Raw genomic sequence first — 23,049 nt, 5'->3', positions numbered from 1 at the left:
AATGTTTGTTTTCTCAGATACCCTTAGGTATCTTAGGTTCCTTAGATATTTTAAAGCATGACTTGTGTTTATAGAAATCTGTCATTTTAAGAAGCTTTGTAACACAGTCAGGCCTTTGTGCTTCAAATTGACTTTCAGTTTCCTACATAAGTATAGTTTTTAATGTGTAAACAAAAGAAAATGATGTGTTCTATTTTTCAAATTATCTTCAGAAATAGAGGTGATGCGTTTACAATCTTGGAAGGGATGTGACTGGCATTTTCTTGAGCAGGAGATAAAGAATACTTAATGTAGTGTCATACCATATTATAGTCCATGAATAGCAACTTTGAATTAAAGTGGCGCCCATTAGTGCTGCTATGGTCATAGGTCTGTCAGCTTTGCTAATATAACCCTTATTTCTAGGGGTTTGAAATTTAGTCACTGAAATTCATTTTAGGATACCAGCCTTAATCTTGAACTTTTTCGTTTGTCCTTCTGGTGTCTTGCTACTTTCTAATGAATGTACAACAAGAGAGGCTTCCACAGCTACACCAGAGATGACTTGGCATAATATTTTGATAACTTTCCATAATTTGTGTATATACATGGTATTATTTTAATTATAAAATTAATATCATATTTCAGAGCCTTGGGACAGTTTGTTTTATTATCCATAACAGATCCAAGATTTATATGAATCCAAAATGGAAATTATGGATTCTCAAAGGAAAAATATCATTTTAAACAAATACCAAAATTCAGTTTCTACAATAGACTAACATCTCCATCATATCTGTTCTAATCAATTGAGTAAACTGCATGCAATGATCAAGATAAATAGATACACAGTAGCTAGTAACCACATCTCAAACATTTTAAAGCTAGGAAGGGATAATCCAACCCACACAATTAAATTCAGTGGAGTAAGTGGAACTACTTGTGAGAGACAAGCAAGCAGGATTTAGCTCAGAGTCAACTACAACTTTAAAAGCTCCATAGGAGGTATTAATCTGATTGTCTAATGACTTTATCATTTTAAAACGGTTCAAATATATGATGCGGATCATGTGTTGTAAATAGACCGAGTAATGTAACTGTCTCTAGACAACTAGAACAAACTTTCTAGGTCAAATGTCACTTTATTTTTCCCCAAATATTAATTAGAAGTAAATATGAAATAAATAAAAAAGAAGCATTCAAAATACATTGTGTTTTTTAAATATATCTATAGGGTCAAGAAGGCACTACAATATTACATGCTTTCCTGAACAGAACCTACAGGGGCCCAGATTCTGTGTAATAGAATCAGTAAGTTGCTAACTGCTTAAAACTCATAGATTTCATAGATTTCTACAGTCAGAAGGGACCTGGTAGATGATCAGGTCTGACCCCCTGCTCCAGGCAGCCAGACACCTGTCTAATCTCCTCTTGAACACCTCCAGGGTAGGGGAAAGCACCTCCCTTGGAAGCCCGTTCCCTATTTTGGCAACCCTTACCATACAGAACTTCTTTCTTATGTCCAATCTAAATCTGTTCTCCTTCAGTTTGTGGCCATTATTTCTGGTAACCCTGAGGGGCACCCTGGTAAACAAGAGTGTCCCCTATTCCCTGCTGCCCTCCCCCACCAACCCCCCGACGAGTTTGTAGGCAGCCACAAGATCGCCTCTCAGCCTTCTCTTGTGGAGGCTGAAGAGATTCAGATCCCTCAGTCTGTCTTCACAGGGCCTTACCTGAAGGCCCTCAACCATACAAGTAGCCCTTCTCTGAACCCTTTCAAGGTTATCCACATCCCTCTTGAAGTGCGATGCCCAAAACTGGATGCAGTACTCACCAATGCCTACAAACTTCAGTGGAAATACACAGTATGCATTGCTTTCCAGGAAGCCTATGACACATGGAAGCTTTGGACCCACATACTGTTCTATATTATGTGATAAGCTTGATGTGCAACTTTTATCCTCTAAAGTAAACCTTACTATACAAGTACTTCTATAGCAGTCGTCAAGTTTTGTCACATGAATACAAATTCACAGATTGCAGGAAATTAGTTTCAGCTTTAACTTTACTTGTTACACTGGGCATAAATCACACTGTGCTATTTCAATGTAGATTCCCATCACTTAACAGGATAAAGGTTTTGTATGAAACAATATCTGTTTATTTTGTGATTCTCTTTTGTGTCTACAGACACTTTAATCAATAGCTACAAATTCATTTTCTCTTCTCCTTGATACAATAACTGTTTAACTTGCTTGCCTTTGGTTTTAAAATAAAAGCCTATCTTTAAGCCAGAAATAGAAATAAAAATACCAGTATTATCATTACCAATAAGTTTGCAGCAAAATATTTTTAGCATGCAGATTTTTTTAATATATGCCTAGTAGAGCAGATATTGACTTTTATGAAGGACTGCAAACAAATAAAAGCTATATTTACAGGCAGAATTACATAAAATATAAAATATATTAAACATGCATTTATTATAAGCCCCTCTTATACTATTGACATTTGTGCACAACACAAGGAACCCAGTTCCAGACCCAAAAAATTGTTTAGTTACTTAATATGGGGCTTGAGCTATTGAGTCATATTCTTTCTTGTGCTTCTACCAGGAGTGAATTGGATGTGACTTACCACAACTGGTACCATGGAGTGTGCCCCAGTCCAACTTTACCTCTAGCCTACTGGTTATGGCACTCCTATGGGAAATGTGGGTTTGAACTTCCTGTTGCTAAGGTTGGCATAAGCCCCATGTTTCCTGTTTCAAGTGCAATATGCTAAATGTGTAACAGCTGGAAAGCAGCTATACCACCAGCAGCTGTGTTTTAAAAGCAAACAATAAGCCTGTCATAGAACCCTTGGGTTGTAAAGGTCTTTAAAAGCTATTTAGTCCAAACCCCTATACAGATTCAGGGAGCATGTCTACGTGTGTGATTCACAGATGTTTAGGGCTGGAAAGGACCTCATGAGAGCATAGGGTCCCCCTGCTCTGGGCAGGAAAGACTGCCGGGATTAAATAACCCCAGCAAGGTGTGTGTCCAGTCTCCTGTTGAAGATCTCCAGGGTAGGTGCCTGCATCACCCCTGCTAGGAGTCTATTCCAGAGTCTGGTCACACAAACTGTGAAGACGTTTTTCCTTAATTAATGCACATGAATAAACTCTGGAGTTTATTGCTTCGGAATTTATTCATGCACAGCATGTGGAGCCTGACTGAAGCAGCCTGGGCTGGCACCCTGCCCCCCAGGTGCCCTGCCAGCCTGGACTGCTTTCAAAATGGCTGAAACTAGTTTAAAATAAACTGGATGGATATAGTATCAGACTTTACTCATTTAGGTTTCTTGGTTTATTGAACATTTGTCCCAGATCCCCTCCAAATTCAAGTTAGCTCACAATCCTGCAACTCTCCCACAAACTCTCCCTTGCAGGGTGGGTGGGCTTGCCTTGGCTTAAGCTGTCTACTCCAGCTGAGCAGGGAGGCATCCTCTAGTGCCCCCCAGCTTCTGTCCAGGGCCACTACAGACATGTGGTTGCATTTCTGGAATCAAAAGTGAATGTCTGTTCACTTGCTTATCATTTCAATCTATGCAGCTTAAACTATTCTGTGATGTTTGAATTGTTTCAGCCTCGGGTTTTTTTGACTGTCTGTACTTAGCCAATATTCTAATAGAGGCACAACCAGCACTAAGGACAATGGAACTATTACCTCCCAAGTCTTGTATGTAATGCTCCTTTTATAGCCAGAATCCCCAGATTTCTCTTGGCAGTGCTACTGTCTAACCAGTTATCCCCATTCGGGATTTGTGCATTTTGTTTCTCTTTCATAGGTGTACCACTTAGCATTTGTTTTGGCTGAAATGCACTTTACTGTTTATAGCCCTGTTCTCTAGTTTAGCAAGATCCTTTTGAATTCTAACCCTATCCTCCAGAGTGTTTGCAATCACTCCCAATTTTGGAGTCCTCCAACTGTAAGGGATGCTCTAGGCATCTAAGTCCCAGATGGGGTTTGGGGCTGTCACATAATTTATGGCTTAAGGTAGATCCTTAAATCTGGAAGAAAGGCAGCTTTTTGGTCACACTTTTTTCTTCAACACAGCCTCACCTCTCCTATTGGCTCAGTTAGGCATTTGGTAAACCAGCTGCTACAAATCCCATTCTTAGGTCTTTAACTCTTTCCATATATTCAGGCAGTCCTCAACTTACAATGTTCTGAGTTACAACATTTTGACATAAGATGCAGTTTTCAGGAACCAATTGTGTCATAAGTCTGAGGACTGCCTGTATAAAACTTAGACATCTAACTTGGATGCATGGCTGACAGGTGCTTCCCAAGTCTGAGGGGCACCAGGTCACCGATGCAGGGGATCCCCAGCGGCCGATCGCCAACCGGACAGGGGAAGGTGCCCTAGCAGCCGATCACTGAGCCAGTGGTAAAACCAGAAGTTCATGCACTTCTGGTTTGGCAGCTGGGGCTTCCAAGGGGTGTATGGCCAATCTCAGGGGGGCACATGCACCCACATGCACCCCCCAGGCATGGCCAATGCTTGGGTGTGTGGATTCCACTCCTGAGACAACTGAAGATAATTTTACTAATGCTTAGTGTTACCCTGTCTAATTGTCTTTGTGGGATCTGGGCCTAAATCCTTAATGAATTTGCGTTCTAGTTTTACATTATCTAACCAACTCTCATGGAAGTTTGTTGCTAGCTAATGAAGATCTATATTTGTTCTAGTAGTAGAAACCTGTGTTTAGAGCTGAGGAATCAACATTCTAATCCTACTGTGATATATATTTAATATTCTAGTCTGCTGTTTGTTACATATGGATTTGTTAGATAACAGAGCTGCCAAATTAGAATAATCCAGAAATTTAGAGTAATCCACATCAATGATTTTAACCATTTTCATTTTACTAATGAGAGCTTTTTTATACAGGATTACCTTCTCTTTATTGAGGCACACAACAATAGCTATAAATGTGTACATTGCACATACTCTAGAGTACACACTAGTTATTCATTTTGCATTAAAATATTGCTATAATTTTCCACTGACTTTACAGAATCATTTCTTAGCAGGAAGGAACTAATTTAGTGGCTGAAGTAGCAAATTTAGGTTCTCTCACTTGATACATCACATCTTGCATCCTTGTACAATTTGTATAAAGTACACCAAAACTTTAGATGTGATTTTTTATTTGACACTTTTCAGTGTTTTGGTGCCTGGTTTTAAATGTGAAAACTCATTTATTCCATAAATATTTACCCATATTTTCATTTCTCTTGTTGTTTAACACCAAGGTTTAAATTTCATTCCAAAAGGAGAGAAAAGGAAAGTATCACTGTATCAAAGAAAGGAGAAAATGGATCTGCAACTATTGATTAAAATGTTTGTAGACACAAAGGAGAATTTAAAAGTAGACATTGTTTTGTTTTGTTTTGTTTCTTTCCAAAAAGAAGTTTTCTAAGGGTGGTGTTACAGGTGACTTTTAAACCTTTCTAAAGGTACTTAAAATGGGAATGTCCATATATTAAACTGTGCTAAGTACCCTCAAAGCACTTAAAGCTACAGCACTTTGGGCAAGGGTTATCTTTGAGCTGCTCTACATAGCTTCATAGAATCATAGAATCAATGAGTTGGAAGGGACCTAGACAGATCATCTAGTCCGACCCCCCGCCATGGGCAGGAAGGAGCACTGGGGGTGGCAGGGGTCATAAGACCCCAGCCGGGTGCCTATCCAGTCTCCTCTTGAAGATTTCTAGGGAAGGTGAGAGCACCACCTCTCTGGGAAGTCTATTCCAGGCTCTGGCCACCCTTACAGTGAAGTACTTCTTCCTAATATCTACCCTAAACCTATCCTCCCTCAGCTTGTGGCCCTTGTTCCTGGTGACTCCAAGGGGGGCCCTGGTGAACAGACTTTCCCTGAGTCCCTGCTGCTGGCCCCTGATAAGGTTGTAGGCAACCACAAGATCCCCCCTCAGTCTCCTCTTGCGAATACTGAAGAATTTCAGGTCCCTCAGCCTCTCCTCATAGGGCTGGCCATGGAGGCCCCCAACCATACAAGTGGCCCTCCTCTGGACCCTCTCCAGGTTCTCCACGTCCCTCTTGAAGTGCGGCGCCCAGAACTGGACACAGTACTCCAGCTGTGGCCTGTCCAGCACTGCATAGAGGGGGAACAAAACCACTCTGGACCTGTTAGTGAGGCCCCTGTTGATGTATGACATGGTGCGGTTGGCTCTGCCTATTGCTTCATAGCATTGGCGACTCATACTCATCCTGGAAGTTAAGGGGCTGTGACTTGGATGACTGCACAGTCCGGTGGGTGGAGAATTGGCTGGAGGGTCGCACCCAGAGAATCGTGGTGGATGGGTCGGTTTCGACCTGGAAGAGTGTGGGCAGTGGGGTCCCGCAGGGCTCGGTGCTTGGACCGATACTCTTTAATGTCTTCATCAGCGACTTGGACGAGGGGGTGAAATGTACTCTGTCCAAGTTTGCAGATGACACTAAGCTATGGGGCGAAGTGGACACGCCGGAGGGCAGGGAACAGCTGCAAGCAGACCTGGACAGGTTAGACAAGTGGGCAGAAAACAACAGAATGCAGTTCAACAAGGAGAAATGCAAAGTGCTGCATCTAGGGAGGAAAAATGTCCAGCACACCTACAGCCTAGGAAATGACCTGCTGGGTGGCACGGAAGTGGAAAGGGATCTTGGAGTCCTAGTGGACTCCAAGATGAACATGAGTTGGCAGTGTGACAAAACCATCAGAAAAGCCAATGGCACTTTATCGTGCATCAGCAGATGCATGACAAATAGGTCCAAGGAGGTGATACTTCCCCTCTATCGGGCGCTGGTCAGACCGCAGCTGGAGTACTGCGTGCAATTCTGGGCGCCGCACTTCAAGAAGGATGCGGATAACCTGGAGAGGGTCCAGAGAAGGGCCACTCGTATGGTTAAGGGCCTGCAGGCCAAACCCTACGAGGAGAGACTAGAGAAACTGGACCTTTTCAGCCTCCGCAAGAGAAGGTTGAGAGGCGACCTGGTGGCTGCCTATAAGTTCGTCAGGGGGGCACAGAAGGGAATTGGTGAGTATTTATTCACCAAGGCGCCCCCGGGGGTTACAAGAAATAATGGCCACAAGCTAGAGGAGAGCAGATTTAGATTGGATATTAGGAGGAACTTCTTCACAGTTCGAGTGGCCAAGGTCTGGAACGGGCTCCCAAGGGAGGTGGTGCTCTCCCCTACCCTGGGGGTATTCAAGAGAAGGTTGGATGTGTATCTAGCTGGGGTAATGTAGGCCCAGCACTCTTTCCTGCTTATGCAGGGGGTCGGACTTGATGATCTATTGAGGTCCCTTCCGACCCTAGCATCTATGAATCTATGAATCTATGGAGTCAATCATGACTCCAAGCTCTCTTTCTGCCTCTGTGCTGCTGAGAGGGTCAGCCCCTAACCTATAACCATAATGCTGGTTCCCTCTCCCCCGGTGCAGCACTCTGCACTTGTCTAAGCTTGATCTAAGGTATTGTTAGTCTGCTTCATGGAGATAAAGTGACCAATTTGCAGTCATCCAGCATCCCAGGATTACTCCTAGCCCATCTAACTCTGATGAACTTTTCACTCTCCTAAACTCTACTGTCTTGGGCTGGTACTGGCCTCTACAAGCCCCAGTGTGTATGACACCAGTCAGTGTGTATGACACCAGTCCCCATGGCATCACACTGCCAGCTTCAAGGGCCCCAGGAGACCTGATCTTGACCCCTGGGCTGGGGTCTAGGCATGCACCCCTACCATCAGGTGTAAGTCACTGCCCAACATCCAGGTGGCTGTCCCATAACCAGGAGAATTTAGGGAAGGAAACAATGGCTTTCCTACCCAGCCTCTTGTGTTCCCTTTGTGGAAGGGTAAAAGGGCTGCCTAGTACTCAACATTATGAAAGCATGGACCCCAAAGAAGTATGCTGTCCTGGGGTCCATCCTGCCAGCATGTTAAACTCTGGCAGCTCCATTCTCAGTGGCAAAAGTATAGAACCTAGGCTGGCAAACTTCTTCAGGCTTTGTGCTCTCATTCTGGTTAACCCCAGCTGCTCCACTCCCAGAGGAGGAATAGAATGCTGACTCCTGGCTGCTTTGAAATGGTTTTAACTTAAACATTGCCAAATATGCCATAGATTTAGAATAGTTTAAAGGTAACCAGTAACAAGAAATCACAGCAAACATGCCATGGTGTGTGGGTATACACCTAACAATAAGAAAAAGAGAAGCTAAATCAAAAATGTGATACTTTAGCTGCCTCCCACTGCTGTATTTGGATATTTTAAGTTTCTTTAAAAACTGCTGCTATTTGAAGACCCAGTTACACTAGCTTCTTTGTTGATTTTTAATCCACAAAAGCAAGAACATTAAGACATAAGGTTACAACTCTGTCTTTATGCCACCTGCTTTATGAAACCTTAATAACTATGAAAACTGTATATGTTCATCTGGACAAGTTCATTCTAATTCTCTAATGCTTTATGAAACCATTAGAGAATTAGAATGAACTTGTCCAGATGAACATATATAGTGTCATAGTTTCTAGGGTCAGAAGCAACCTGAACAGTTCATCAAGTCCAACCCCCTGCCCTAGGCAGAAATGAGTGCTGGGATCATAATACCCCAGCCAAATCTAACCTCCTCGTGAAGACCACCAAGGTAGGGGAGAGCACCACCTCCCTTGGGAGCCCATTCCAGAGACTGGCAGCCCTAACCATAAAGTAATGCCTCCTGATATCAAGCCTGAACCTGCTCTCAATCAGTTTGTGGCCATTATTCCTTGTTATCCCAGGTGGTGCCCGGGGGAACAGAGCCTCACCTATTTTCTTCTGGTCCCCCCTGGTGAGTTTATAGACAGCCACCCGATCCCCTCTCAGTCTTCTCTTGTGGAGGCTGAATAGATTCAAGCCCTTTAGTCTATCTTCATAGGGCCTGGCCTGCTTCCCCCTGAGCATGCAAACAGTCCTCCTCTGGACCCTCTCAAGGTTAGCCACATCCCTCTTAAAGTGCTGCACCCAGAACTGGATATAGTACTCCAACTGCGGCCTGATCAGTGCCGCATAGATGGGGAGGATCACCTCCCTGGACCTGCTTGTGATGCATGTGTAGATGTGTAGATCCTCACATTGGCAGTTCATGTCCATCCTGGAGTCAACAATGACTCCAAGATCCCTTTCAGCCACTGTGTTGCTGAGAAGGGAGTTCCCCAGCCTATAGGTATGTTGCTGGTTCCGTCTCCGTAGATGCAGCACCCTGCATTTGTCTGCATTGAATTCCATTCTAGTCTCATCCACCCACCTATGTAACCTGTTTAGACCTACCTGGATTCTGTCCCTCCCCTTCAGTGTGCCCACTTCTCCTCACATCTTTGTGTCGTCAGCGAATTTGGACAGCGTGCTTTCTACACCCACCTCCAAGTCACTGATAAAGATGTTGAATAGCATAGTCCCGAGGACTGAGCCCTGGGAAACTCCAGTTCAAAAACAACCCGTCCACCACCACTCTCTGGGTGTGACCAACAAGCTAATTTGCCACCCATCTGACTGTAGGCAGCAATGCTGCAGTTGCCTATTTTTTTTTTTTATGAGGATGGGGTGAGAAACAGTGTCAAAGGCCTTCTTGAAGTCCAGCTAGATGACATCCACCTCAACGCCCATGTCCAAGGACTTTGTGACCTGGTCATAAAAGGAAACAAGGTTAGTCAGACAAATCACAGCATGGCCTAAATCACATATGGCCTAAATCATCAGATTTTCCTTGAATTATAGAATTATGTCATAATTTTTGTTCTGTTTTTTTAAGCATATGACTCATCATACTGACCCTGGCACGGGAAGTTCTGTTTGAAAAGATTCTAAAGATATGTCCAGCTGTGTATTTCAACCTATAGCAACAAGCTTATTTGTCATCAAATGCATTTGTAACATTAGCTGAAAGTTTCAGCTGAAATGATCCACAGTAAAATAGTTCACTATACTTACTATTTTTCTTCATTTGGTTAAAACAGTTTGCCAAATTTGGAGCTCTAAAGACTTCTGTCTGTTAGAATCAGATATAAGTAGGGATTCACTCAATTTGTGATTTCACAATTTTCACAGAAACTGCAAAAAAAAAAAAAAAAAAAAAGGTTGTTTCTGTGATCACCATGAGAACTAGTGTTCCCCGCAATTTTGTGTGGAATTGCTGGGAAAAAAAATTACTAAAAATAAAACGCTGGCTCCCTAGTGGGAGCCAGAAGTTGCTAAAGCCCAGCCTCACAGCCCAGCAGGGTTAGAGGGAAGCCACCAGCATGAAGCAGAGCAGCCAAAATGGTGACAGTTGCCTCCTTCCTCTACTGCTGACTGGCTGAGAAGTCTGCCTTTTGTGTAGCCCTACCACTGTCCACCAATCAGCAGTGAGGGGTGGGGCTGTATGAAAGGCAAGAAAGCCTTCTCAACCAATCAGAGGTGAAGGGAAGGACCACCAGGGCCCTTTAGCCAAGCAGTGGCATAGGGGAGCTTGCTGCAAAAAGACCACAAAAATGATACCAGGTGCCACGAGCAACCCACAATTTTTACTTTGCATCCATGCGCTTTATGCAGCTACCTAGGTATAATGGATAGCAGATGCATGGAATCTTTTTATTCACAACAAATGTACACAAAGCCTTGTTTCCTAAAATGCGGTAAAGACCAACAACAGCAGGCAGATTTCTTGCTCAACCCTGCCACTCCAGCAAGTTCAAGGTGCAAAAAGCTTGGTCTCTCTTTGGATATTCTGAGTTTCATTCACAAATTGTTCCTTCTGGATTTCTGCCTCTTATACACAGCCCATAACCAATGTCCAGCATTTGCAACTATTAAATCTTCTGAGTTCCCACAGCTTAGCTCTGTTCTGCCATGTAGCCTCTCAGCCTATCCTATGATGATTAGGGCACTTCTCTTTTTTTTAGAAGCCCCTCCTCTTGGTTAGGTATACCTAAAAGCTTTAGGGATTTTAGGTGGAGTGATGCCTGTTTCATGAGCCTGGATTAGACATTGGTGGGAAATAGATACCGAACTGCTTAGGCTAGGTTATTGCCAGAAAAAGAACGATGGGCATATATGAAACTCAGAAGTCAAACAGGAAGTCCATGCAAAGTTGAATCACTTCTAGAAATAAGGTTTTTTGCTTTTTTAAATGATAGTTTTGGATGTAAATGCTTCAAATTAAGCCCTGCTTTAGGTACCTGAGTTCCTTATTGGAACTACCATTTAATCATATTGTGGGCATAAAACCCCTGACTATACCATACAAATAAGAAACAACTATAAATTAAAAATCAGTTTGTTGGAGAAAAATATGGTTTTATATACTTACAGACTTCTGAGATTACATTTTCAGTCTTGGGTATCACTTCCTGTCCAAAATTGACTAGGACTGACATGTTAGTAGAACCTGTAAAGTTATGTAACGTTATATTTCATCTTTTCATACTGTATATTTTTGGTATAACCTTACAATTCAGGGATGAAAACTGATTCACAGATGTGCATTAGTTATACAGCATTTATTTCTGGATGTTCCTTCAACAAACTATTCTACGATAGCTTTAATGGAACTTGGCAACCCCAGAAACGCCATAACAATATATTTTTTAAAAATTAAATAGGAAAAAGCAGTACTAAACTGTAGTATTAATTCTGAAAACAGCTAGCAGGCAACAGATAGGTTCAAACCCAATTCTCTAGCAGTCTTAAATATAAATAGCAATAGCAGGGAACAGAGCAGCGCACACACATAATAATAATATTCCTTTAGATTTTGGTATATATTGTGCAATAAGCTCAATGCCTTATAACCAGCTTCGATGCTGACTGAATGCAAAACAAATTGCCCAAAATACCATAAGGGCTTTGTTATTTTGTTCATTTTGTGGTTGTTGTGGTAAAGTGTAAATATGTTCACTGCACTGCTCACACAATACCAGACAAAAGAATGCTTCTATAACAGATTGCTCAGACAAAGCTTCCTTTCCAGGAGCTGGTTAAGAAATAAAAGAGCAAACAAAGAAAAGACCATTGGGGGAAGAAGTCAGGCTGAGCCAGCCAGAGACAATGCTGAAATCTGTATGTGAAGTATTTAAAAGGGAGCACATGGTTGTTAATTAAGCTCACTATAAAAAACGCATGTGCTGTTGGTTTACCTATGATGCTTAGGGTACTATGTCCCATGGTTGTGCCAGGGTTGACTAATGACTATGTAGTTTGGCCAATAGGTTAGACAATGTATTTGTTTAGGATAGTTGGGATAGGGATGATCCTGCCTCATGCAGAGAATTGGACTAGATTACTTCTGGAGGTCCCTTCCAGCATTTCTGTTCAATGATTTGCTATGTTCCAGTGTCAACCCTTCTATGTAAAGTACCTCAACTACAAACATTTCTGACACAAAACCTTTTTATTATCACATGTAAACAGTCCAAACACAATGTATGTTTTACATTTTTGGTATAACCTTACAATTCAGGGATGAATTCACAGATGTGCATTAGTTATACAGCATTTATTTCTGGACAAATGACAGGGCACTAATAGGCATGATCCTAAGTCTAGTGAATCTATAGAAAAACTCCAATAAACTTCAGTAGCATATGATTTAGCTCAGTGGTTATCACCCTTTTTAGAGTCATAATTTTTCTGAATTTAGCATTTATCTCAGTTGAGAATTGTTGTTGTACTTCCTGTGTTTACTTTGGTGGCTTTCAAAGCTGAGTGTTGTTGCCAGTGCAACAGGTCAGGTGGAACTGCCCCACATTCCTTGTATGGAGCCACATCAGAAAGCAGTAGAGCAAGAGTGGGTGCTTCTGCTTCCATTAGATACTAGAAATAGAGGTGCATGAATCAGTTCTACCTAGCAGCAGTGGTGACATGGCAGCCTAGAGATTTATCTTTGCATTTCCTATATTTTGCTAAGCTGCCATGCCACTATCACAGCACATAACCCACATACCTCTTTTTCCCACAGAAGCATGCAGAGCTATACCAGAAGGTGCTGTGGCAATAACAGGTGCTCCTGCCTGCATCAGGGTGATCAGATTTAGCCAGCGATATTATCAGATCACGCTAATGCAAACAGGAACCCTAATGCTGTGTTAACTTCCCAATCGAGCGCTGCGTGAGGTGTATGGAGCAGTTTTACTTGGCCATAGCTATGGTGGTAGAACCTCATGGTCCTGCCCCCTCACTGTGGCACCCCTGAAAAGGTTTTACAGCAGCATGGTTGTTACCATACCCCAGTTTATAGGGAACATGAGATTCAATAAGCAAAATCATAGATGTATGAGAAGAACTAACCAAAAACTTCTGAGTGTGGAGCAGTAGGCAACCTCTACAGACACTTTGTCTATCTCCCTAACTAACTTAACTGAAGGACCATCTCCCAACTCCCCTAGTCTCAAGTTAGGAAGCCTCTCAAAATTATAACTTCTATCACTACACAGTTGAGAACCACCAATTTAGCCCTTACGTTATGTGCAATATAAACTCAATGTTTAAAGTTGAGTACATAAAAATTAGGCATATACTTTCTGAAAATTCAATATGAAAATTGGATCTTAGCTGCTAAAAATAAAATATGAATGCTTATCTGCCAGTATGAGCATCCAAGTGCAGAATTTAATTGTTCTGTGCATTTCCTGTTTCACCCGGTTGTGACACCACTATGACAGCACTGTCCCACACAGCTCAGTTTCCTGCAGAAGCATGTAGAGCTTGACTAGGAAACCGTGCAGCAAAAGCAAATGCTCCTGCCTGTATTAGGGTTATCAGACTGACCCACCTGATTCCCCTCAATCTGAAAAATTACTTTGTTTCAATGTTCTCTGAATTCTCTGAATTTTCTACATAACTTATAAATAGTGAAGTTTTTTTCAGAGCACTCTTCAATACACAGATTTGATTGCTCACTTAATAAACAACCATTTTAATATTTAATATTAATTGTTTAATGTGTGGCCATAGAACACCTTAATTACATAGTATTCAAACCCTGCTCTAAAGGCAGAATTATTAATTTCCTCATGGGATTTTCTATGATATATACCATCACTGTGATATCTGAGTGATTCACAAATAACACTGACTTCATTTTCACAATTTCCTTATGAGATTCTTAGACATAAGCCCCATTTTATAGATGAAAAATTGAAGCACAGGGAGATTGAGATAAAAAGTGTCTACTAATTTTGAGTGTCCAATTTGAAAACCTAATTTTTCAGAGTATTTAGCATTGTATAGCATGTTAGAGTTCGAAGTATAACTTCAGGTAACTTCAGCTGTATCAGTTGAATGCAGAATAATTCTTCAGTCAGACCCCAGGGGATCTTACAGTAGATGTTCAAAAGAAGAAGAACTGATGACATGAAACACCAATTATGATGAGCTTCATCTAAGTGAATTGACTAGGATCATACAGGAACCATGTGGCAGAGCAGAGCTAGACCCAGTACATGATTTCTGCATTCCCGTACCTTCTTCCCACCACCTTCAGCAAGAACTGAGAAAAGGGTTCTACAGATAACAGCCACCTTTGCTACACCACCATACTTACTTCCCAGAGTAGGATGCAGACATTCAAGACTATATTTAGAGAGCCAAATCAAGGTTGCACTAGAAACCTTAATTTAGGAATTTGCTAACTTCTGATTGCTTGATTTTTCTACCATAATGAAGTTCTTTTAACATAAGGTATTTTATGCTATGAATGTGCTTCATATATTATATCAAGTAAAGAACAACCCTTTTACAAAATCATGATCTTACATGATATTAACTCAACAGTCAACAGCATTCCCCAGTTGTGGACCAGAATGACCTAGCTCAAGTCTGAGGCAGGCCAGTGCTAGGACATAGCTGCTGCCACCACCACCACCATCACTGCTTCTCCCCACCACCCAGCTGTGGTACAGGACAGGAAAGCTCCTGGATGCTCAGCAGTGGCATAGGCAAAGCCACCTAGACCAGAGGCCACTGAAGCCCCAGCTGTATGGGCTGGATCAAATAGTTCTGCAGGCCAGATCAAGCCTGTGGGCCACAGGTTGCCAGCCCTTGTACCAGCTGATAGCAACCTGCCCTTTTAGCAGATGTGACTAGTAGTGTAATACCTGTAATACACCATGCTTGCCATTGACCAGCTCTGACTTTATATTTTACTATTATAAGAAAAGAGAATCATTTGGAAAAATAAAGAGATCCTTTTAACTTTAACACTGATGCTGTTTTCAAAGCATGGAGGTTTGCAGCCTCCTGTTAACAGTGCTTACAATTTTATAATCCATGATAAAAGGGAATGAAGTAATTTCACCATACTTTAAATGCTATAAAACTGGTGAACAAGATCAATGAGTATCACAACAACATATTATTGCTCATGCCTTTTTTTATAACTATGACAGTATTATACTGATTTTGTAAAGGATGAAATCTTACCAGTGTTTTACAACTTTTGTCCTGTGATCTAATGTCATGAAACATTAAGTTGCCCAGGAGCAATTACAAAAGGTCCTAAATCAGTGTTATTAAATGAGTTTAACAACAGTGTCAGAAGAAAACCATGCCTGCCATCTTGTAATCAGCAACATATAACTTTAAAAATCTGATTAATTTCAACCACATCCCCATTAAATCTATTTATAGAACTTTCTTCTCCAAAACCTGGCAAATAGGATTAACAACTACAGATAAACTTTATTTCTCCAAATTGGAGACCTCACAGACAAAGTTAGTAGTATACTTGAATGCTGGATATTTGATAAAAAATATTTTAGTGACCTCTAAGGAAAAGGTCAAATTGAGGAAATGTTCATATGCAGCAGCCCATCACGCACCAAATTTCAAAAGCCTATATCAAGGGAAGCATTGCAACGCACTGTCAGATAGAGAAGTGTCTGTATTCTGAAAGGGTAATTATGGTTCATAAGGGATTTAAAGTTCCATTTTAAGCCTTGTGTAACTTCCTCTAACTTTGGCATTGAGTAAAACATATTTGCAAACTGGAATGAACAATAGGAACAAAGAATGTTTTCCTAGGAATTAAAGAATGAGAGGAGGATTAAATATATTTAATTACTACTTACTCGTGGACTACTTGTGTTAATTGTTTTATTTAGTTTCTTATCTGTTTTTGGCATTATTTATGATTCTGAATTTTCCTTGCCCCTTTTCCACCTGACAGGGCACTAATCCTCAGGTGGAGAATCTCAATGAGATTCTGGGTGCCAGCGACCACAAGCTGATCACCTTCATCATCTGCCGTAAAGCTGGCAGGTCAGTCAGCAATACAGAAGTCCTCAACTTCAGGAAAGCTGACTCTGACAAGCTCCAGAGGCTTGTCGGTAAAGCCCTAAGGAACCATGACCCCAAAGAGAGGGGAGTTCAGGAAGAGCGGTTGCTCCTCAAGGGAGCGCTCCTAGATGCACAAGCTAAAGCTATTCCGTCTCAGAGGAAAGGCAGCAGAAGGCACAGCAGCCCCCTTGGCTCAGCAAGGAACTAGCAGACCTCCTGCAACTAAAAAGAAAGACCTACAAAGGATGAAGGATGGTCTCCACCTCCAAGGAGGAATATTCTGCACTGGGCTGGACCTGCAGGGAGCAAACCAGGAATGTCAAGGCTGTGACAGAACTCCAACTGGCTACTAGTATCAAGGATAATAAAAAGTCCTTTTTTAGATATGTGGGGAGTCAGAGGAAAAGCAAGGGAAACATTGGACCCCTGCTAAACCAGAAGGGATAACTGATGACCAATGCCCAGGAAAAAGCCAACCTACTAAATGGGTACTTTGCATCGGTCTTTCACCAGTCCCATGGGACAACCCTGCCCATTATGGGACAGGGAGACCAGGGTGAGGGAAATTCCTTGCCCTTCATCAGTGCTGACCTCGTGAAGGAACACCTTGAGAGGCTGGACACCTTCAAGTCACCTGGCCCTGATAGTCTACATCTCAGGGTACTCAAGGAGCTGGCTAGCATCATAGCTCAGCCCCTGGCATGGATCTTTGAGACCTCCTGGCACTCTGGTGAAGTGCCCAAAGATTGGAAGGATGCCAAAGTGGATCTGGCAAACTACAGGCCCATCAGCCTGACCTCTATCCCAGGGAAGGTCTTAGAAAAGATCATCAAAGAGGTCATTCTTAATGGACTAGCCAATGGCAACATCCTGAGGGATAGCCAGCATGGGTAGGTCTTGCTTGATCAATCTCATTTTCTTTTATGACCAGATGACCTATCACCTGGACAAGGGGAAAGAGATGGATGTCATATATCCTGACTTTAAAAAAGCCTTTGATCTGGTATCCCATGATCACCTCTTGGCAAAACTGCCTAACTGCAGCCTCGGGTCCACCAAGATCTGCTGGCTGGGGAACTGGCTCTGTGGTCAGACCCAGAGGGTGGTGGTTGATGGAAGTCAATCATCGTGGTGCCCTGTGATCAGTGGGGTCCCTCAAGGCTCTATCCTTGGACCTATTTCAACATCTTCATTAACGATGCAGACACTGGTATCAGTAGCAGACTGGCCAAGTTCACCAATGATACCAAACTCTGGGGTAAAGCATCCACACCTGAGGACAGGAGGGTGATCCAGGCTGACCTTGACAGGCTCAGAAAATGGGCGGATGAGAACCTGATGGTGTTTAAAACCGAAAAATGCAAGGTTCTTCACCTTGGGAGGAAAAACTTGCAACATGCTTATAGGCTTGGCAGTGCTATGCTGGCTAGCACCACGGATGAAAGGGACTTGGGGGTCATGATTGACCACAAGATGAACATGAGCCTTCAATGTGATGCTGCTGCTAGCAAAGTGAGCAAAACGCTGGCTTGCATCCATAGATGCTTCTCAAGCAAATCCCAAGATATCATTCTCCCCTTGTACTCGACCTTGGTGAGGCCGCAGCTGGAGTACTGCATCCAGTTTTGGGCTCTGCAATTCAAAAAGGATGTGGAGAAGCTTGAGAGAGTCTAGAGAAGAGCCATGTGCATGATCAGAGGTTAGGAAAACAGACTTTATGATGAGAGGCTGATAGCTATGGCCTTCAGCCTGGAAAATGGCAGGCTCAGGGTCCATCTATAAATTTATAAGGGGTGTGTACACCAGGATCTGGGGGAACATTTGCTCAGCAGAGCACCCCAAGGGATGACAAGGCTGAATGGTTATAAACTCCTCCAGGACATTTCAAGCTGGACATAAAAAAGAACTTCTTTACTGTCCGAGCCCCCAAGGTCTGGAATAGCCTGCCATTGAAGGTGGTTCAAGCACCTACTTTGAACACCTTCAAGATAAATTTGGATATTTATCTTGCCAACCCCAGCTGACTTCCTGCTCTTGGGGCAGGGAGCTGAACTTGATGATCCTTTGGGTTCCCTTCCAGCCCTAATGTCTATGAAATCTATGAAAAAGCAGCTTTGTGTTTCTCCAAACACAGGGCCGGCAATTATGGCTGGTTGTTAGCACACAACAGCAAGTTTTAGGAAAGGCTCTTCATTTCCTCCCTGCATTTCATTAGCATTACAGGCCATTCAATAGCTAACCCTTAGCTATCTGATTCCTTTTATAGGTTAGGTAATTAACTAATTAAACAGGTATAAAATAAAATATTTACAAATATTTGTTTTCATAAGAAAAATAACAAGTTCTCACTGAAAAAACTGAAAACCACCAGATATTTTTATGGTCCTTAAAATGCATCTGAGTTTTAAGGAAAATACTTCAGTTCTTAAGGGTTTCAGATAAACTGAAAATACCTAAAACTGATGGGAATAAAAACATATACCGTCAGTGAAGTTTTTTTGTAGAAATAAAATAATTTGCTAACAATCTCTGTATGTTGGTATAACTGCAGACACAATTTATTCAAACTCACTTTTATAGGCTGGTGCTAGATATTGGAAACCAGGTAGAAGCCAGCTAACAATGGGAGAAAAATTGTAATGTATTAAATACTTGAACTGTTATGTGAATAATAATCCCTAAACCTAGAGACTGTTACTTTATTTCAAATGACAGTTAAATAGTTTCCTGTGAAGTCAATAAGGGATCATTATGGATTCACTAAAGGACAACAGAGGAAATTAAAAACAAAGAACTCTGGAAAAAGTGGATTTTTTCCTTGATTAAGATGTAGGTACATGACAAACAGAAGCTATTACATGGTTTCACTTTCTTTCCAGAATAGGCATAACCTTGTAGCTACATTCAGAAAATATTTTTTCTCATGTATTCTAGCAGCACTGGGAGCTGGATGATACAACACAGACCATGTCTTTGATCCCCTGATCTAGTGGGTTATAAAAATATAAGCATTTAAAGTAGAATTTTTTTCTGTCCAGTTTTTTTTTTTCTTCTTGCAACTGCTTACAGCCTCTGTTCCAAGGGTCAGAAGAGATGGAGGAATACTCACTTGGGGTGAACCTGTCCCACTTCTCCCGTGCTTGTGACATCAGACACCAAAGGGAATCCTGACAACTCGGAGGTCCACCACCAGAGCCAATGCTGACTGGTTGTCAACCCAGAAGAATCTGCTGGAAAGACAACCAGCAGTGAGTTTTTCCCCAGAGAAGCAGCTGGAGTGAGCTGCTGAGAGTCTGTGCATGGAAGACTAATAATGAAGGTGACATCGGCTGAGCGAGAAAAACCCAGGGGAACCCTGATGGACTTGAAGTTGTGATGAGTCACCCAGGGAGGGAGAAGCCTGGGGAGGCGTGCTGGGATAAACTGACCAGCCAATGACCTAGAGCCCTGGAAGAAGGGACTATGTAAATGAAAACTGGAACACTCGCTGGACCAGAGAGATGAGGCTACAGTCAATCAGCTTCCCAGGGAGCCTGGATTGGTTAGGACCTGGTTTTTCCCAGTGGGACTAGTACGGGAGTACACAGGCCCCAAAACTCAGACAAATATATACATGGGAGGCCTTGGTAAGGGTGTTCCCTTTTTTGTCTGAGAACATGGGAAGGAAGAGAAACCCCACCTCAAAGAATTGAGATTTGTCAAAGTGGGTAAAGACAGGGTATGCCCACTGAGAAAGTAAGCAGGGCTAAAGATCCTCACACCTGAGAAAGAAAGCTTGTTTGAAAGGAGCAACTCTAATTTGATACAGGTCAGGATTGGTGTAGGGGAAGCAGAGCCCTGTGGTGGAAGCCGCAGCACCAGCCTTCCATCACCGTACTAGCAGCTGTCATCCTCTTTTCTAAGTCACCCTTCTTCTAATAAGGCATGGTGGGCAAATGAGGAAGGCAGTAATAAGAATGGTGAGTGCCAAGATGAACACCTGCCTACACTTCTTTTTACCTTTTTTAAAGAACTGTAGTACAGTTAAGCAAAGAGATGTACAAGATTGAATAAAAATTTCATTGGTGTCCATTTCCAAAATCAATAAGAACTCATTAATTATTCAACTCCCTGGAAAAATTTGGCATATGTAAAGTAGATATATTATTATAGCATAAGATAACCAGTTGATTAATTCTAGTTAAGACAGAAGATCTCTGTTGTGGCTGTCTGTATTTAGGAGTCTCCTGATAACACTGGCCTGGTTAAAAAGTATTAAACCACATACCTTCATAAAAAGGATATTACAAGTTTCAAAAGCCCAATGAAAGCCAGATTCAGGAGTTTACAAATTCTGGATGTTAAAAACCTCTGATTCACTTTTCCCATCTCAGTACAAAAGACAAGATAGATGGGAAAATTTTAATATGAATACATTACTTTTCATGCAACATTGAAGCTAAAAAATAAGTACACAGAAATCAGGAGGTGCCAATAGTTAGAGATAAGCATTCAGCCTTGACCTCCCCTCTTTGTGCAAATGTTTCTCTTTGTATTATTATAAATTGCTTATCAAATACAAATGGGTAGTAGATGAACTGGAATCTTTTCTAAACATACTAAGATCTGCAGGAAGTATATTTATTTAACATAGGAGTGTCATGTGCATAAAATACACTTAAAGGGCTTTGCTATATGACTTTAGACACCTCTTTTTAACTCTGTTTCTTTTGCCATTTTTGTCTACTCTAGCTTGAGAATACCTTGTGACAAAAAGTGACTTTTGCTATTAATCTGAACAGGAACTAGCACAACAGGATTATGATCTGAGTCAGGGTTTCTAGAATCATAGAAAGTCGGGGTAGGAAGGGACCTCAGGAGGTCATCTAGTCCAACTCCCTGCTCAAAGCAGGACCATCCCCAACTAGATCATCCCAGCCAAAGCACTGTCTACCTGGGTTTTGAAAACCTCCAAGGTTGGAGCTTCCACCACCTCACTGGGTAACCTGTTCTAGTGTTTAACTACCCTCCCAATGAGAAAATTCTTCTTAATATCTAACCTAAACTTCCCTTGCTGCAACTTGAGACCATTGCTCCTAGTTCTGTCATCTGCCATCACTGAGAAGAGTATAGCCCCATCCTCTTTTGAACCCCCCTTCAGGTAGTTCAAGGCTGCTATCATATCCTCCCCTCAGTCTTCTTTTCTCTAGACTAAACAATCCCAGTTCCCCCAGCCTTTCCTCAGAAGTCATGTCCCCCAGCCCCCTCACCATTTTTGTTGCCTTCCACTGGCCAGTCTCCAATTTGTCCACAACCTTTCTGCCCAAAACTGAACACAGTAATCCAGATGTGTCTTCAGCAGTGCTGAATAGAGGGGAATAATCACTTCACTTTACCTGCTGATAACACACCTACCAATGCAGCCCAGCAGGCCATTAGCTTTCTTACCAAGAAGGGCACACTGTCGGTTCATATTCAGCTTATTGTCCACTGTAACCCCCAGGCTGTTTTCTGCAGAGCTGCTGCCCAGCCAGTCAGCCCACAGCCTGTACCGGTGCATGAGATTGTTCTGTCTTCAGTGCAGGACTTTGCACTTGTTCTTGTTAAACCTCATGAGATTCCTTTTGGCCCAATCCTCTAATTTGCCTAGGTCACTCTGAATCCTAGCCCTAGCCCTACCCTCCACTACTCCCTGTTACTTGGTGTTATCCGCAAACTTACTGAGGGTGCGCTCTATGAACGTCATTGATGAAGACAGTGAACAAAACCAGCCCCAGAACTGACCCCTGGGGCACTCCACTTAATACCAGCTGCCAACTAGACATCAAGCCGCTGATTATTACTCTCTGAGCCCAATGCTCCAGTCAGTTTTCTATTCACCTTACAGACCATTCATCCAGCCCATACTTCCTTAGCTTGCCTGAGAGAATGCTGTAGGAAATCACATCAGAAGTCTTGCTAAAATCAAGGTACACCAAATTCACCAGTCTCCCTTCTGATCTTTTCAGCTTATTTCCACAATGTGTTTGGGGAGGGAAGAGAAGCAGCCTGTGACAGAAGTGGAGGCAGGAAGGCTGCAGGGGGAAGAAGTGGAAAGGCCAGAAGACAAGCAGGGCACCTGACCCCCAGAGCCACTATTTTCCCTGAAATAACAGTGAGAGGGGGACAAATTCAAGACAAGCTTCTGATAATTAGCTTCTACACCTGGAAAATTATAACAAATTTATAAATTCTCCATATATGGAATCTAATTATTGGGGTGTTATCTTATATTCAGGGTAATCTTATATTCAAGTAAAAATGGTAGATCAATTTACTTGTTAATTTGCCATTGTATATTTTCTCTATATATTGTATTTGCTATATATATATATATTAGTAAAATTAAAACCTGTAAGGCAAGCAAGAAAACTGAACAAAAACTGAAAAATAAAAACTGGAACAGAATAAAAAATGAAAATGCTTAGCATAACAAAAACTGAAACAAGATCATAAACAAAACTGAAATTGCACTGGTTTACACTGCCCACAATAAGAACTATGCTGCTACAGACTCTGTTAGCTAATTTGAGGGTAGCTGTGTCTATGTAAGCTGCAGTTATCCTTTCCAATTGTTGCACAAATATACCCTGTGCCCTGCAACTGCCTTGCACCTAGAGCAGAAAAAAGCAAGGAGTATGCACAACCAGAAGTGCTTCAAATAACTGTCAGTGGGCTAAAAACAGTTCTGCCTGGGAATCACTACGGATAGGCAAGTT

This window comes from Crocodylus siamensis, chromosome 2 (genome assembly GCF_052110815.1).
Source record: "Crocodylus siamensis isolate JL-2025a chromosome 2, ASM5211081v1, whole genome shotgun sequence".
NCBI classification, from domain to species: Eukaryota; Metazoa; Chordata; order Crocodylia; family Crocodylidae; genus Crocodylus; species Crocodylus siamensis.
The sequence above is the reverse complement of the archived record's forward strand: the minus strand, read 5'-3'. Positions refer to the sequence as shown.